A 15,919-nucleotide genomic window follows, 5' to 3' on the forward strand; every position below is an offset into this window, starting at 1 on the left:
ATACAATTTTGCAAAAGTCTGAAATAACAAAAGGCACCACTTCAGCCTTTGGTTAATACATGTAACTCATTTGGGTGAAAAGTCTTTAACAGTTTTTCAGTTGTGCTCTGTAAAAGACACCTATCCCACCCTTTTGAGACAAATATAAATGCCAAAAATCTGCAAAAACCATATTTTTTTAAAATGTAAAATAGAGCAGGTAGCACCCTTTCTTTGCCTTTTACTCATCTTTTAGACTCCCCCGATATTCCAAAAGGTAGTTTTCGCAAATGTCTTTTCGTGAAAACACCAAAGCCAAAGTGTGAAAATGCAAGATACATTATATCAGAACAGATAGGTGTAGTGTTAGAAAATGAAAGTGGTTTGCAAGTTTAAACAGTTCACAATCAGTGACTTAACATCATATAGGTTACACACAAACAAATGTTTTCCCATAGACTTCAATAGTAACATCATCTTTTTAAACAACTAAGCATTCCGCAGCCATTTAATAAATGCACATGTGTGCACAGTTTGGCCTCAAAGCAGCAATAAAAACACACAAAATTGACTAGTTTAGCCAGCTCCTTTACTGAATACAGGAAGCTAAACACACTAGCCCCAGTTCCGCACCAAATGTCACTTGCTTGAAAATATCTGTGGTCACATTCAGCATAAGTCATCATGTTAAAAAAGACAGCACTAAATATAGAAAAACATTGTTAGGTTTAATCACTAGATGGAAGTACATTACAAAAAACTTGAAATCTTACACAAAATCATCCAATCACAGCTGCCAGACAATTCAAAAAGTCTCTCAATGAAATCTGCTTGTTGAACGACTTATTCTGATTTGGTGTTGTCGGACCTGCTGACAAATTAGAAAACATTTGACTTATGTTTTGTATACATATACATACGTAGCCTCTCAGAAAAAAATGAGATTTGGATTTAACTTATCTAACATGTCTATATGGCACCAGAATACAAAGATTGTGTGTACCGAAAGAGCTGTAAGAGTTAAATGATGTATATTTCATTAATGTTTTTTTCAAAATGTATTTCTGTATTAATAAGAAATGTTTACAATCAAACACAGACCATGGGAGTTTATTCATGTTTCATAATAGAAGGGGCTCATGGATCAGTTCCATACATGGTTGAGGCTGCCTTGATCATTTTACTCAAAAACATATTTTCAACTAAAAAATAAACAAATCTTTAAACCTCAACACCAATAAAAATACATATTTCAAATTCATTAAAGGTCAGTTGTCACAGCTGATAAAGGGAGGTAACCCCTCAAGTAGAAGAAAACACTTTAAAACCACAACATGAAAGAAAATTTCACATATGTTTAATGATTCATTCACTTAAGACTTTGAAATAGTCAAAGAAAATCTAAAACACTTTCTGTTTAATGACAATTTCAATTATTTGCCAGTTTGAACGAGACAAAGCAAAAATTCCATATTAAAAAAAATTAGGAAGTATACAGGTTATCCCGAAACAAAAGTTGTTATTTTTATTCACAATTAACAGTGTTTGGCAAAACCAGGTTAAAAGAGTATTTCTCTCCAATAACTTATGGGCTTGTAGACATATCAGAAAATAGCTTGTTCCCTATCCAGCATGTCTATATGGCACCAGAATACATAGTTTTGATGCACCGAAAGAGTCGCAAGAGTTTAATAATGTTCACTTAAATGTTTTATAAAATATATTTCTATTGTAATAAAAACGTTTCTACCTTCAAGCACAGACCAGGGATTCAATTCATATTTCATAAAAGAAGGGGGTCAAGGGTCAATCCCATATATGGTTGAGGCTGGATAGATCATATCACCCTAAAATATTTTTTCAACTAAAAAAATGAACAAATCTTTAAATCTCAAAACCAGTAACATTACATATCAAAAATTGAGTAGTGGTCTGTTTGCCTTCCTTTGCTGACATCACCAGAACATAGCAGAGTCTGCTACATTCATGGAATATGGTTTTGACGTTGTTTGAGATTGCTCGAACTTATACCCTGCATTGTTTATATAATAAAACACTCAAATTACTGTCAGCATTTGGTTAATCATCTATGGAGGTGCTATCACAAATGTTTGTGTTTTCAAATTATTCCCAAAAATCAAAAGTATTTCAGCACCTATGATGGTAACATAAGAACACATGGAAAAGAATCAGAACAAAATCTCAAAGTTGGACAGAGAGCATGGAATTCAGGCCAACAATTGTCAAGAGACACATTAAGCAGCTTTAAAGTCATCATATACATAAGGCTGGATAATGAACTTTATCAGAAAATAGGAAGTAAAGGGGTGGATTGTTGCCAGCAATCTCAAACAATGACCAGTAAACCATACCCCCTATTTAAGCCAGGAAATGGAAATGGCCCCTTAAGTAGAAGAAAGCTCTTTGAAATCACAACATGATATCACACTTAACTCTATTGATTTATTTAGTTAAGACTTTAAAATACCCCTAGGAAATAAAAAATTCTTACTGTTTAATGTTTCAAGGTGGCTAAACTTGCTAATTTCAGTTATTTGCCAGTTTCAAGGAAACAAAGTAAAAATTCCATATAATTTAGAAAATGTACAGCTTATCCTGAAAAAAATGTAATTCTTTTTATTCACAATTAACAGTGTCACGCAATACCAGCTTTAAAAAAGTGTTTCTCTCCAATAATTTATGGATTTATTGGGGATGGAAAGATACAATGGATTTTATTAAACAGGGGAGATAATTTAGTAAAACACTATCACATTCTTTACAGATGATTTCAGAACCATAATGTTACATTCCAGAAGAGCCAGAGGGTATTATTTTCATCTGAGCAGGTTCTGGGGCTGATGTATAGCCCTTGCTTCATGTTTGCAAACTGATAAACTGCACAGTGAGGCATTAAGGGAGCACTGTCAGAAAATTCTAATGCACGGGGGTGAACTTATGATGGAACTTGATAGTGAGCAACAGAGGGGCCTTAAGTGGACAGGGGTTCTTAAATGTCCTTAAAGGGGCACTGATCTAACGCAATTCCCCGGGACTGGTTGTTGCCTTTGTTATTGTTTTTTCCCAGTGAGTACCCGGATGTATAGCAGAAATCTAGACTAGTTCGCGACCTCTGCTGCGCCATTCGTAAGCGCATTAGTCGCTTTTATGGGTAGTAATAAGGGCGTATGGTCACATTGATGAACAAAATGAAATACAGTTTTCGAGATAATAAGGAAATGTAGGTATCTTTGTGGGTAGCATCGGTAATGGTGACGAAGTTTTGATAAGTCACTTGCTTGGTAATTTTGAGATTTTCGTTTACACTATTTTGACTTGCAACACAAAGTACATATTTCACCTGAACATTGCTTTTTTTATAGTGTGTTTTTTTTTTTACTGTCAAATGTGTAACAAATTTATTAAACGTCTAAATATTCAGTTATTTTACAAAGTGACTGAAAAACATTTCCATCTGTATTATTATGATAACGAATTCCAAACATTTTGATGTTTAATGTCATCACCAAGAGACTGAAAATGTTAAGTTGAGAAAAGTACATTTCTATGTTGTTTGGCTTCTAATCCTACATAATTATCTGATGTGATGTTTGTAGGCCCTTTTGATCGTCTTAATCAATCTGGACAGATTTTTTAGTCAAAATGACTGAAATATTTACACATTTTATAAATTGCCTGAGAGAATCACATTTTACAAATTGATGGTAATATATACACGCTTACAAAGGAAAAGACCTGTGAAAACAACGTCTATCGCGCATTGAAGAATTTCCCAACCAAGACGTAGAGAAACAAGAACGAATCGGTTCAAATGAAGGGAAACAAAATGCAAATATCATAATTACAATCTACCAAATTTATGTGTATAAATTTTAGGCAGCGTCCTTGTTCGAGGAATGTATCCGTGAATATCCACACAAAGGAACAATATCCCACTCGTCTGCAGATGTACAAAGAAACTTATTCGATGTCACGTGTCTCGGTAACAACCAAATATTTTAAAAGATATATGTCGTTTCGGGATATTATGACCCCTGTTCGTTTCTCAACTGATCACTTGGATTGTTTCAGGTGTTTTACATAGGTGTCAAGTCTCAATGGTCGGCTGAGAAAGCCCACGTGACAACTATTTTCATTACGTTCACGGTTCCTAAAAAATCCATTGAGTGATAGATAACAATGATCAATCAATCAACGTATTATGAGTTAACCCTTTGAACAAAGTATGTTGTTTTTACATCGGCACTTCACGCTATGGTATGAGTGTATTCCCTTTGTTTTAGTAAACCTAGACATGTAAACACTCACTCTTGACATATCCACTGTGCAAGATAACAGTGATTAATCAATCAACGTATTTTCTGTTAACCCTTTGATGACTAGGAACGTTCCGTTGATTTACAAAAAAATAAATCAACTGATCATTCATCTCTTGCTGGGCTGCCACGTGCATATTACATAACACATTTCACCTCACTTCAAACTTGGATTTAGATTGAATAATTACCCCAGACACAATAAATGCCAAATGGGAACCTTTGTCAGGTAATCTAAGTGGTGCTACCACTAATTGTACCTGTAATAAATTCATTAACAGAGCATCAAGTGAATGACGACAAATACACAAGTGAAGGGTTATACGAGAAAACGTGGATGTCAACAAGGGAGTAGTAATCGTATTATCGACGCAAGCCGAAAACCGAAAATGCTTTCACTGCATGGCTACTTTTTTTAGTATAAAACTATAACCATCTTGGGTATTTCCAAATGACGACATCCGATGAGCTCCGCTGTTCTTTTTGTCTGCTTGTTTAGGCTGAAGAAATTAATTAACATGCGCCCTTTGTCGAAATCTGTATAGATCACAGTTAACCAATCAGTGTTTATGCAAAAATGCGTAAAACAAATATTGCCTCCAGCCTCCAAGTTTATTTAGCTGTCCTTGCAGACGGTAGCCCAGTCTCTGGTCACGCTCAGTTGCGTTGCGTATCATCCGGGTACTCACGGGGGAAAAAACAATAACAAAGGCAACAACCAGTCCGGGGAATTGCGTTAGATCAGTGCCCCTTTAAAAAGCGCTTACGCAATGCCACGGCTCGCTGAAAATAAATGTCTACGCGCCGCGGGTATGCTGCAAACAGGAGTGGTTTAAAACGAAGTTGCCAGACATTTTGAAGCACACTATTATCGTTTGAAGGCGTTATCATGAGCAGGACAAAACTCATGACTTGCCACGGGTCGGTCGTCCAAATGTAACGTCATATTAACAAGACAACCATATTCGGTTGGTGCATCTACGGAATCGATACCAAACTGCCACATTAACAGCTCGGGCAATTCCTGGGTTGAGACCCGTACGTAACCGGTTGATAGGGCACAACAACCGGCCCCGACATCCAGCGAAGCGTATGGCAAGCAGTTTTCACATATATTACGGAATTACAGATATCTTCAATTGTTATAAAGATATCTTGAAATGAATTGAAGATATCTTGAATTGAATTGAAGATATCTTCAATCGAATTGAAGATATCTTCAATCGAATTAAAGAGATATCTTAAATGCAGATAATTGTAGATATCTGCAATAAAATTTAAGATATCACGAAATGAATTAAGGATATGGTGAAGCGTATTACTGATATCTTGAAAAGAATTGCTGATATCTTTAATTCGATTATTGATATCAAAATATGATTTAAAGATATCAAAATGTCATGTTTTGTTATGTCATTAATTCAATTCCTGATATCTTGAAACTAAATACAGATATCAATAATTAATTATTGATATCTTCAATTGTTGCCATTATTAAAGATGTAACATTTATAATGTTACTTAAATTAGATAACTGATATCAATAATTGATATAAAGATATCATCAAAATATCATCAAAATATCTTTAATTGGATTTTTGATATCAGTAACGGTCAGAATTAATGATATCTTGAATTGAGTTAAAGATATCTCTAATTGAATGAAAGATATCTGTAATGCATTTGTGGATATGTATAACTTATTTCAAGATATCTTGAATTGAATTTAAGATATCGTGAATTTATTTCTAATATATTTATGTACTGTAGGATGGTAATTGTTTAATGATATCTTAAATACATTTAGAGATATTCCAAACTAATTTGTTGTTATCACCGTAACATTTTAAGATATCAGTAATTGTATTATTGATATCAGAAATGAATTTAAGATATCTTTAATTATTTTTTTATATCTTAAAAACATTATTAATATCTTTAAATAAAATAACGATATCTTTAAAACAATTGAAGATATCTGCCATTCCGTAATAAATGTAGAAGCGCCCAAATTTCGCCTGATTGTCACCGTCAGTCTCGCCAAGCTTGGTGTTGACAGCATCTGTGGTTCAGAAGGGCAGATGGGACAGTACACTGTACACAAATGAGTCCAGGTTTCATCTGGACAACTCTGATAGACGGGCGATGGTCTACAGGGGAACGTTTTAGCGACGCTTGCGTTGCTCAACGATGTCAGTTTGAGGGTGGAAGTGTAATAATATGGGATGGCATTACAACACATGGGAGAACACGACTCATCATTGTTAATTGCAATGGCGTACGCTACCGGTACGACATATTTCGAGATCATGTTGTTCCTTTTGTGCAAATGCAGGGGCGTTGCAGCAGGATATTGCCCGATCACAAGTTGCACGTGTTGTAACAGACTTTTGGAGGTAGTACAACATTGCCGAACTGCCATGGCCGGCTGTTTCTCCTGACCCTCAACCCCAGCCCAACCCCGAACAATTCTGGGATGCTACGAAACGACGCCAACGACAGGACCAGAACCAGGCGATGTAACGCGAGCTCAGCTGGACCAATCTTTGATTGACATTCGGAACAACCTCCCCCAGGGTGTTTTCAATCATCCGGTGTCTTAAGTGCACTGCCTCTCCTGTATCAACGAAAATGGTGGCCACACCCTATATTGACATTGTTAATTGAGTTGTTACACCACCTCCCTTTTAAGACGTCGCTCTGTCTCGATCCCGTTACCAGGTATTTGTCAATGAATTTGTTATGATAAAACATTGATCAGGCGAATGACCAAAACCTGTTATGTTCAGTAACATAACATTTACATCACTAAAAATGAGGCACAATTATTTTTTTCGGCTAGTATATATAAACATATAATGCCTATTTTGATATTTTTGTGTTGTGAAAGTATAAGGCAATTGTTGTAATGAACGAATATTATCCTCATAATTCGATAACTTCATTCAGTTATCATGGTTATAATCGATCCTTATGAGACCTTTTAAAAAAAAGTGAATTAAAGCCACTATTGAAGTTGAATTCTGTAAGTTAAATCATGGATACTCAAAATACTTAATTATATAGCGTCCATGGTTACATGCATCTTGTACATGTTGATGATAAGCTGTTCGAAATGTTTCTCGGGTATTGGCGCGTCACTTTCAAACCTGCACGATGGGCTTTATATTTTTTATTAAAAATAACGCCTCCTTGTCGCGATCGTATATCCAGTGTCATGTTATGTCGTCTGTTTATAAATAGTATCTTGATGTGTTGTTCTCAATTAATGTTTTGGTGATGGACCCTTACGAAGGTAACGGGTAGGCATGGTGTCTCGTGACTTACGAATGATCCCGATCCCATTTGGCACACTCGTCCCATTCCGTAATCTACAAGATACTGAGTGGCGAGGAATGATCCGATATGGCGCGAACTGAAAACGGCTCCAGGCGTCAACACGAGAGTACGCATGAATGACGTGTTATTTAATAATTCGTCGGGTGATTTTTGTGACAGAAATGTGTGATAGGGAACACTGTAAGTATGATGTGGATCATAGTAAGGAACAATGGAGGAATAAGCATGACTAGTGACGACACAACGGTGGGTTCGCTTTTGAATCAGTACTGAAAAAATGTAGCCGGTGAAAGTGGCTTGTGTGAATGTTCCAGGACACTTTCCAGTAGCCAAAGTACTCGACACAAAACCATTTCATTCTTTTTACACGATGTTTTTGTGTGAAGAATATTAGGAGCCGCTATAGAATCTATAATAGAAACTGAACGGGTAGATTTACCGAACCCTAATGATCGTGAAGGGATGGTTGATCGTAAAGGGGATCCAAGGGCTAAGAACAGAATTCGGGTAATCTAATAGCCACTAAACGGGTACCTAACCCTAATGATCGAAAAGGGGTGATTGATCGTAAAGGGGATCCAAGCGCTAAGGATACACGTGATCATACCCTATGACGTAATATTTGTAGTATTTTGTTGCCAGTCATAAGCTGGTTCCCGGCTCCCTATGCGCGTCGTCAACTTGCGATATTGTGATATTGGAGACGGGGGCCAGCTTATGCCAGTCAAACCGGCGAAACAATGCCCAATGACGTCAGGGGTCATCGAGTGCGCATAAGCTCCTCCCAGTGATCTATCATCTCTACACGCAATGTCATTGAATATGCCTTGCGGTGTTGAGAGTTTTGAGTATTTGTTTACTAGTTATAGCCTGCGGCGGCGCATTTTAGAGCAAGCGCTTGTTTACGAAAGCACTTTTATTTTTTATATTTATTTCGTTTTTCTCGTAATTGAAGTGGATAAAATGGTTATAAATGGGAACTAATATACATATATTATTTTTTCGGTTCATTAATTTTCATTATTATGCACAAGAATGCAGTTTATTAGGGATATTATTTTGGCGCTGAACACATCCAAATGTCGCCAGTATTAGGGTAGGTTACCCCGAACTATCTATCCTTAGCCCTTGGATCCCCTTTACGATCAATCACCCGCTTTACGATCATTAGGGTTAGGTACCCGTTTAGAGGCTATTAGATTACCCGAAGTCTATCCTTAACCCTTGGATTCCCTTTACGATCAATCATCCCTTCACGATCATTAGGGTTAGGAACCCGTTTAGTGGCTATTAGATTACCCGAAGTCTATCCTTAACCCTTGGATCCCCTTTACGATAATTAGGGTTAGGTACTCGGTTAGTGGCTATTATGGATTATATAGCGGCTCCTAATATTCTTCACACAAAAACGTCGAGTAAAAAGGATGAAATGGTTTTGTGTCGAATATTTTGGCTACTGGAAAGTGTCCTGGAACATTCACACAAGCCACTTTCACCGGCTACATTTTTTCAGTACTGATTCAAAAGCGAACCCACCGTTGTGTCGTCACTAGTCATGCTTATTCCTCCATTGTTCCTTACTATGATCCACATCATACTTACAGTGTTCCCTATCACACATTTCTGTCACAAAAATCACCCGACGAATTATTAAATACCATATCATTCATGCGTACTCGCGAGTTCGACGTCTGACGTCTGACGCCTAGGCCGTTTTCAGTTCGCGGCATATCGGCTCATTCCCCACCACTCGGTATCTTGTAGATTACGGAATGGGACGAGTGTGCCAAATGGCATCGGGATCATTCGTAAGTGTCCGTAGACTAAAGTCGCGAGACACCATGCCTACCCGTAACCTTCGTAAGTGTCCGTTACCTATTCGACCCTTTTCGTTCAGTTCCGTAACGTCATAGGCATGACTAGGTAAATTTGCACTATTTTTTAACAGTGTGGACGTAGCTCAGTCGGTCAGCTGTCAGGCCAACAATCCGAAGGTCACGAGTTCGAGTCCGACGGATTCTCACAATAAACTGGTTGCTCGTCTTGAGACATGTGACCTACGGCAGAGATCGTCCTCACGAGAAGTTGTGGTACTGTATTCTAAAGGTGCTCCTCCAAAGGTCGCGAGTTCGCGCCGACGGATTCTCACAAAAACTGGTTGCTTGTCTTTGAGATATGGCAGAGAACGTCCTCACGAGAAGTTGTGGTACTGTATTCTAAAGGTGCTCTTTTAGTGACATTGGTAGACTGGAACATTTGTTTCGTTCCTCTGCGTCTCAATATCATGTTGACGTAAAACTGTGGAGGTTGGTGCTAGGAGATTAGAACACGACTAGGCCACGATGCGCATGTGTAACGAGCGCCAAGACGTCCAAGAACCACCAAAATTACGTAATTTCCTTTCCTCTCGCGAGATCATGTCTCCTTGGTGACGTTTCAGTCAAACGACGCCATTTTGTTGTTGAATTCACTGTCTCACATCACTTGAGTTTATTCCATCTTTTACTTTCTTACAGTCTATCTTGATTTGTGAGTCATGTTTGCGAACGTAGCAAGCATTCGCCACCAAATTATTGAATTAATGTCTTTTAGGTTTTTTGATTTCGGTATTTATTAGTTTTCCGCTTGGATAACTTGAAAACGGAAGGTTTTGTTTCTAGTTGTCGAGAGTTTCACCACAGGAACTCGTTATTGGTCAGTAAATAGAGGTTATCACGCGAGTGTGTTTATTCCTAATACAGGATATTTACAATCCCCAAACACACAAGCGTGATAACCTCTTTATCATTTAATGTCATTCTTTAATTTTGTGTTTGGAAATCGCTTTCCCTCCCTCACAAACATTACATTAACATTGCGAGTTTTCCTGGAATGCGCGCATTAATATTTGTTACGTCACAGGGTAAGTGATGTGTCAGTCGGACAGTGACAGTAGCCAATATAGTTCCAACTGAAATCTGTTTCTTTTACAGTGGCGAAGCAAAATCTACGCATAAAAACAACAAAATTTACTTGCATTTCGCGGCAATCCATCGGTCTGTCCGCTGGAGTAACTGCCCTTTGTCAAAGGGAAGCTACTCTAACCCTAGTCTATGAGACGTCATGGCCACGATCAGACATTGTTGACAGTCGGCCTTTCCTGTCAAAACGTTTGCAGTGCAATCAGATGTACACACAGCGACAAAACGAAAGAAGGTAACAATTCAAATATATTTCGGCCAAATCCAACTATTTTAATTTGTGGAAAAGGTTTCAAGCCGCAGAGGTCTACAAGCACAGATATGGCTACTGTTCCCGCTTGGCTAGGGCTAGTGCCCTCGCAAAATTGTTTCGAAATTTATATGTCCAAAGTTGCCAAAACTTATAAAATGCCTTAGCGACATCACAGTTAGACACTGATTTTAAGTATATTAGACTGTTCTTTTGCTTATGAAAGCAATTATCTCTGTAGTTTATCCAGATTCCCGATGGGTAGTTCTGACTCGATTGCCGAATGACAAGGGCGACGCCATGTTTGTTTATAAACACAAAAAGTAGTCCCTACTTGACCTTTGATATTTGCATCTCAATCCGCATATATCGTTTTTATCCGTTGGCTTTATCCTGCCGAGAAACCTACCCATTATATGATAAATATAAATATATACCCCCTATATGTAAGTAGAGGACTTACATGTAGGGGGTATATGTCGAAATGCTCGAATGCGGCTCGAATGCAGTCGGATCGACCCGATTGGCCCTCGAATGACTCCGGATGTAGTTCAGAACAGCGCCGAATCGCATACAAACGCGGCCAGCTACCGCTGGAACGTCAGTCTGCATTGAATAAAATTGAATTGAATTGAAACTGTAATATGTTTGTAGAAAGAAGTTAGAATAACTTATAAAATTTTAATGACCCTGGAACTTTATTGGTAAACAGATACATGTACTTTGAGAACAAATGTAACATTAATTTTATTTCTCTCCCTTTTAAAGCTGCTGAATATGTTAAACTAATAACACACTAATATTGCTGTATCATAATTAGATAAGAAACAAAAAGCAATTATTACTTTTATTAATGATAACAATTTATTGGCACAACAACAAATCCATTATACATATGTCATATGTCATCATCATATCAGTCTCTTATCCATCAATCATCCTGTTCTGCCAAGGCACGGCTCCTACTGGGTTGTTGAAGTAATACTTGAGGATGTCCCGCTGCCTTTTTCCAGCCAAGGTGTCTCTGTTTCCTCCTACAACATGAGGGGGCACGGGTGGCCCGGTCGTCTGAGGCGCCGCGATTCGCTGTGCAGAGTTGCGTCCCTTGGGCACACCAGAAACCTATGATTGTGGGTTCGAATCCCGGTTCGCCCCGATTATGTTTCTAGGTTTGTCAGCACCATACCCGTGCTCGTGGGTTTCACCGAAGTGGTAAACGTCTGAGACCTGCATCACTTCGGGCTTTAAGCTGACACGCCGTGATATAACTGGAATACTGTTAAAAGCGGCGTTAAACCAAGCTCACTCACTGTGGTACAAGGAGTCGCTCTTGCAAGCTTTCCCGATGGCCACATGCCTGCCATCTAGAGCTCCCACAGCACGAGGAACATTCCACCTGTTTCTGAAGACCTCCCCAATAGGTGTCCATTCGTCTGGAGTGGTGGGGCAGGTGATGACCTCATCCTTGTGTTCCAACTACATTGGAGCTGCATTCGAGAGCTAATACACCCGGAATGTGCAAGAATCATTCGAGTCGGGTTCGAGGCGCATTCTAAGTATTCGAACGGCATTCTTACAAAGCTTTACGAATTTTGCTTTATTCCTGCTGATTCCGAATATGGTGTTATGGAGGAAGCGTTATCCCCCAAGCTCCCCACAGCGATAGCCCGTTCGCGGAGCTTTCTTACCGAGAGTGTAACGAAGGTGTCACGCTCTGGGAAGGAGCGTGCATTTTCTCCCTTATATTATGACCCTTCACGACTGCAGAGAATGTAAAATATGGTAATCTCTTATCATTTCCCTAAGGGACTTGTCATTTATCACAGAGGTGTGGGTCTTAAGACGTATGCCATCATAGCTGTTCGATTGGGTACGTCAGGATACACAAAATTGAATGAAATCTTGGATAAAAGTAATATAATGGATACACACGTAGGTACAGATACACGATGAAGCCTTTTATGGCCTGATAGTGTTGTCAGGCCTCTTCCTGTGTTGTGTACTCGCGATAACGTTCTCGCGTTGTGAAATAAAATCAAAGCATTGTAGGTGTGTATTATGCACGGAGTGGTAGTCCAACGGTAGTCAAGTACTCTATTCTAGTATTTTACTCATCAAGGAATACATTTATGTAGGGAGGCCCTTTCCCATGTTCATTGAACTGTTTATTTGGTTACACAGTAGTTTGAACGAAACACAAAACAAACAAATAACACCGCCCGCCCGCACTATATTTTTAAAAGCCATTGTCTGAGAAGCAATTTATTTTATGCATTAAATAATGTTTTAGGAACCATCATAAATTCTACAATAACATCCGCCATATATTTTAAATTGTAATGTAAAATTTCAACAAATCGCGTCTGTCGCTCTGTTGAGTCTATGGCAATAGTTTGATGTTTGGGAGGCTTTATTCAAATTGTGTATTAAATGACACACATACCCAATACCCGTTCACGGCTCAAATCCTAAAACCACCCGCCTGGCTCAACCCACGAACACCGCTTGACAACCTTTCTGGTGCGGCGTGACATCGAAACAGCAGTCAACATTAAAAGGATGACTGTGCATCCCCGAACATGAAAGACGTTCCCACTCAAATAACAATATGTAAAATATCGTTCCATTATTTTTTAATTTATCAATCTGAGTGCGCGAAATGTTTTTATTTTTTTACTTTTTTGTATATTTTGTGTGTGTAATGTTCTCCGTTAGAATACGAGGAAGTCCTCTCTTTACGTGGATTACAATGTTCTTATAACGGATGCGATGACCGTAAATCTTTTATCTCGTTATGAATATGTTGAACCTTGTTGAGCATTATTTCAGCCATACAGCGACGAGAACAAGTTGTTTTATATCTACAAGCATGTCATGAATATAAAGTTATATTTTAAATAAAAAAATAGTTTAGCATAACACTAGTATTAACAACTGTTTAAAACACGGGCTAGTTGAACCTGTACCGTTTCATGAATGTATCCCAGTCACCGTCGTGAGGCTATGTCGGAGTGGGCCTGGAAGTGAAAGCGCCCCCCCCCCCCCCCGCGGCGGTGTCTGAAATAACTTTTATCCGGGGTAGAATAGGTCTTCAGCAACCCATGCTTGCCGTAAAAGGCGACTGTGCTTGTCGTAAGAGGCGACCAACGGGATCGGTTGGTCAGGCTCGCTGACTTGGTTGATGCATGTCATCGATCCCAATTGCGTCGATTGATGCTCATGATGTCAATCACTGAATTGTCTGGTCCAGACTCGATTATTTACAGACCGCCCTCATATAGCTGGAATATTGCTGAGTGCGGCGTTCAACAACAAACAAACAAAACCCAACAAGTCAGGCAAACTGGTGACTCATAAATAAAACCAGCCCGTGTTGACAATTGCAGGCCCGCTATAGTAACAGCTAAAAATAGATAATCATATAAATATTTCTCATTTCTCAAAAGGTAGCTCTTACTCTCAGGAAAGTGAATCACAATAAAATTAAAATTGTCAGTGTCGGGTGTAGCCATGGAATTTCCTACTAAACAATCGGGCAGGTAGGAATACATCTCACCTGTCCCTTTTCAGATAGTTACCGGGATCGCGGGCAGGCAGGTATTTCGTAAACTAGTTTCATGTCCCAAAAGATATCAATTATTTACGCTTTTTGTTTAAGAGAGTGAACGTTAACATGTCGGGCCCAGGTAGAGGGTTGTAAAAAATATACACGATATTGGGCAAGGTCATACAAATACTGGTCACTGAATAATTATACTAGTATTGATTTAGATTCAGGACACACCGTTTTTTTATACTCACACCAATTTATGGTATGCAATATTCCAGCAATATCACGGCGGGGGACACCAGAAATGGACTTCACACACTGTACCCATGTCGGGAATCGAACCCGGGTCTTCGGCGTGACGAGGGAACGCTTTAACCACTAGGCTACCCGACCGCCCCGTTGGACAGCTTGAGGATTGGGGAGGTTCAGAAAAAAATGGTTGCATCATTCTACAATTAAATCCTCAAAGATTGTCTCAATATCAATATGTAATATTTCTATAAAAACCGTAACATATCAGCTTTGCACACATATTTCTCTATATATGAAAATATTGGAAAATAATATGCCCATAACGTATATTTCTGGTGAAAATAGGATTCCACTTATATCTGTGTTTTTTGTCACTCAACGTCCTTAAAACGTTTATGACCCATGGCATTGTGCTTTAGGCATGACATACCTCTGGAGAATCCAATTTTGAACAAAATAACGATTTTTCCAAATTTGCCTACCAAGGGTAGATAATCCACGAACTGATTTGACAACCTCTTGCCATGATCTTGTGTGTCTCATCTCACCCAAGTTTGCCAAACTGACCTCGTGGCAGTCTACACTGACGCATGCAATTATTTTCAAAACAATCTCTCGTATGTTTCTGGGGCGCTGGTTAAAGTCCTCGCTCATCTGGAAGAAGGTGAAATTGGGTTTAACGTCGCGTCCAAGATTATTACACTTATATAGCGACGTGCATGCACGTGTGTGTCTGTGTGTGTGTGGCTGCTTGTACTAGTCCGGACTGATGCCGATTTATAGTGCTAGCTCACTGAGATACCATGTCGCAGTTTAACATGAATACATACTCAGACACAGTATACTGACTCCAAGCCGACCAGTCCTTGTTTTAGCCCCTTAATGCCGAGCGCCAGACAGGGTAACAACAAGTAACATATTTTAACGTCTCTTGGTATGACGCGGCCGGGGATCGAAACCCGGACCTTCCGCTCTCCCACTAGACCACGGAGGCGGTCCTTTTCGGGTTCGATTCCTAACATACATACAGTGTGGTAAACCCATTCGAGGTGTCCGATCCATAATGTTTCCCAGATCTGTCAACACGAATGGGGGTACTGGGGTCTATTCCAAAAGCAGACATTTCATGCCCGACTCCCCAGCCCATTTCTAAGACGGACACAGAACTACATTGGAATCCTCATCGGGATCTGCAGAATGAGCGTTTGACAATAACCATCTATATAGTATTTAGTTTTGCGTCTGCTCGTAT

This window comes from Haliotis rufescens, unplaced genomic scaffold, assembly GCF_023055435.1.
Source record: "Haliotis rufescens isolate VD_foot unplaced genomic scaffold, xgHalRufe1.0.p SCAF_16, whole genome shotgun sequence".
NCBI classification, from domain to species: domain Eukaryota; kingdom Metazoa; phylum Mollusca; class Gastropoda; order Lepetellida; family Haliotidae; genus Haliotis; species Haliotis rufescens.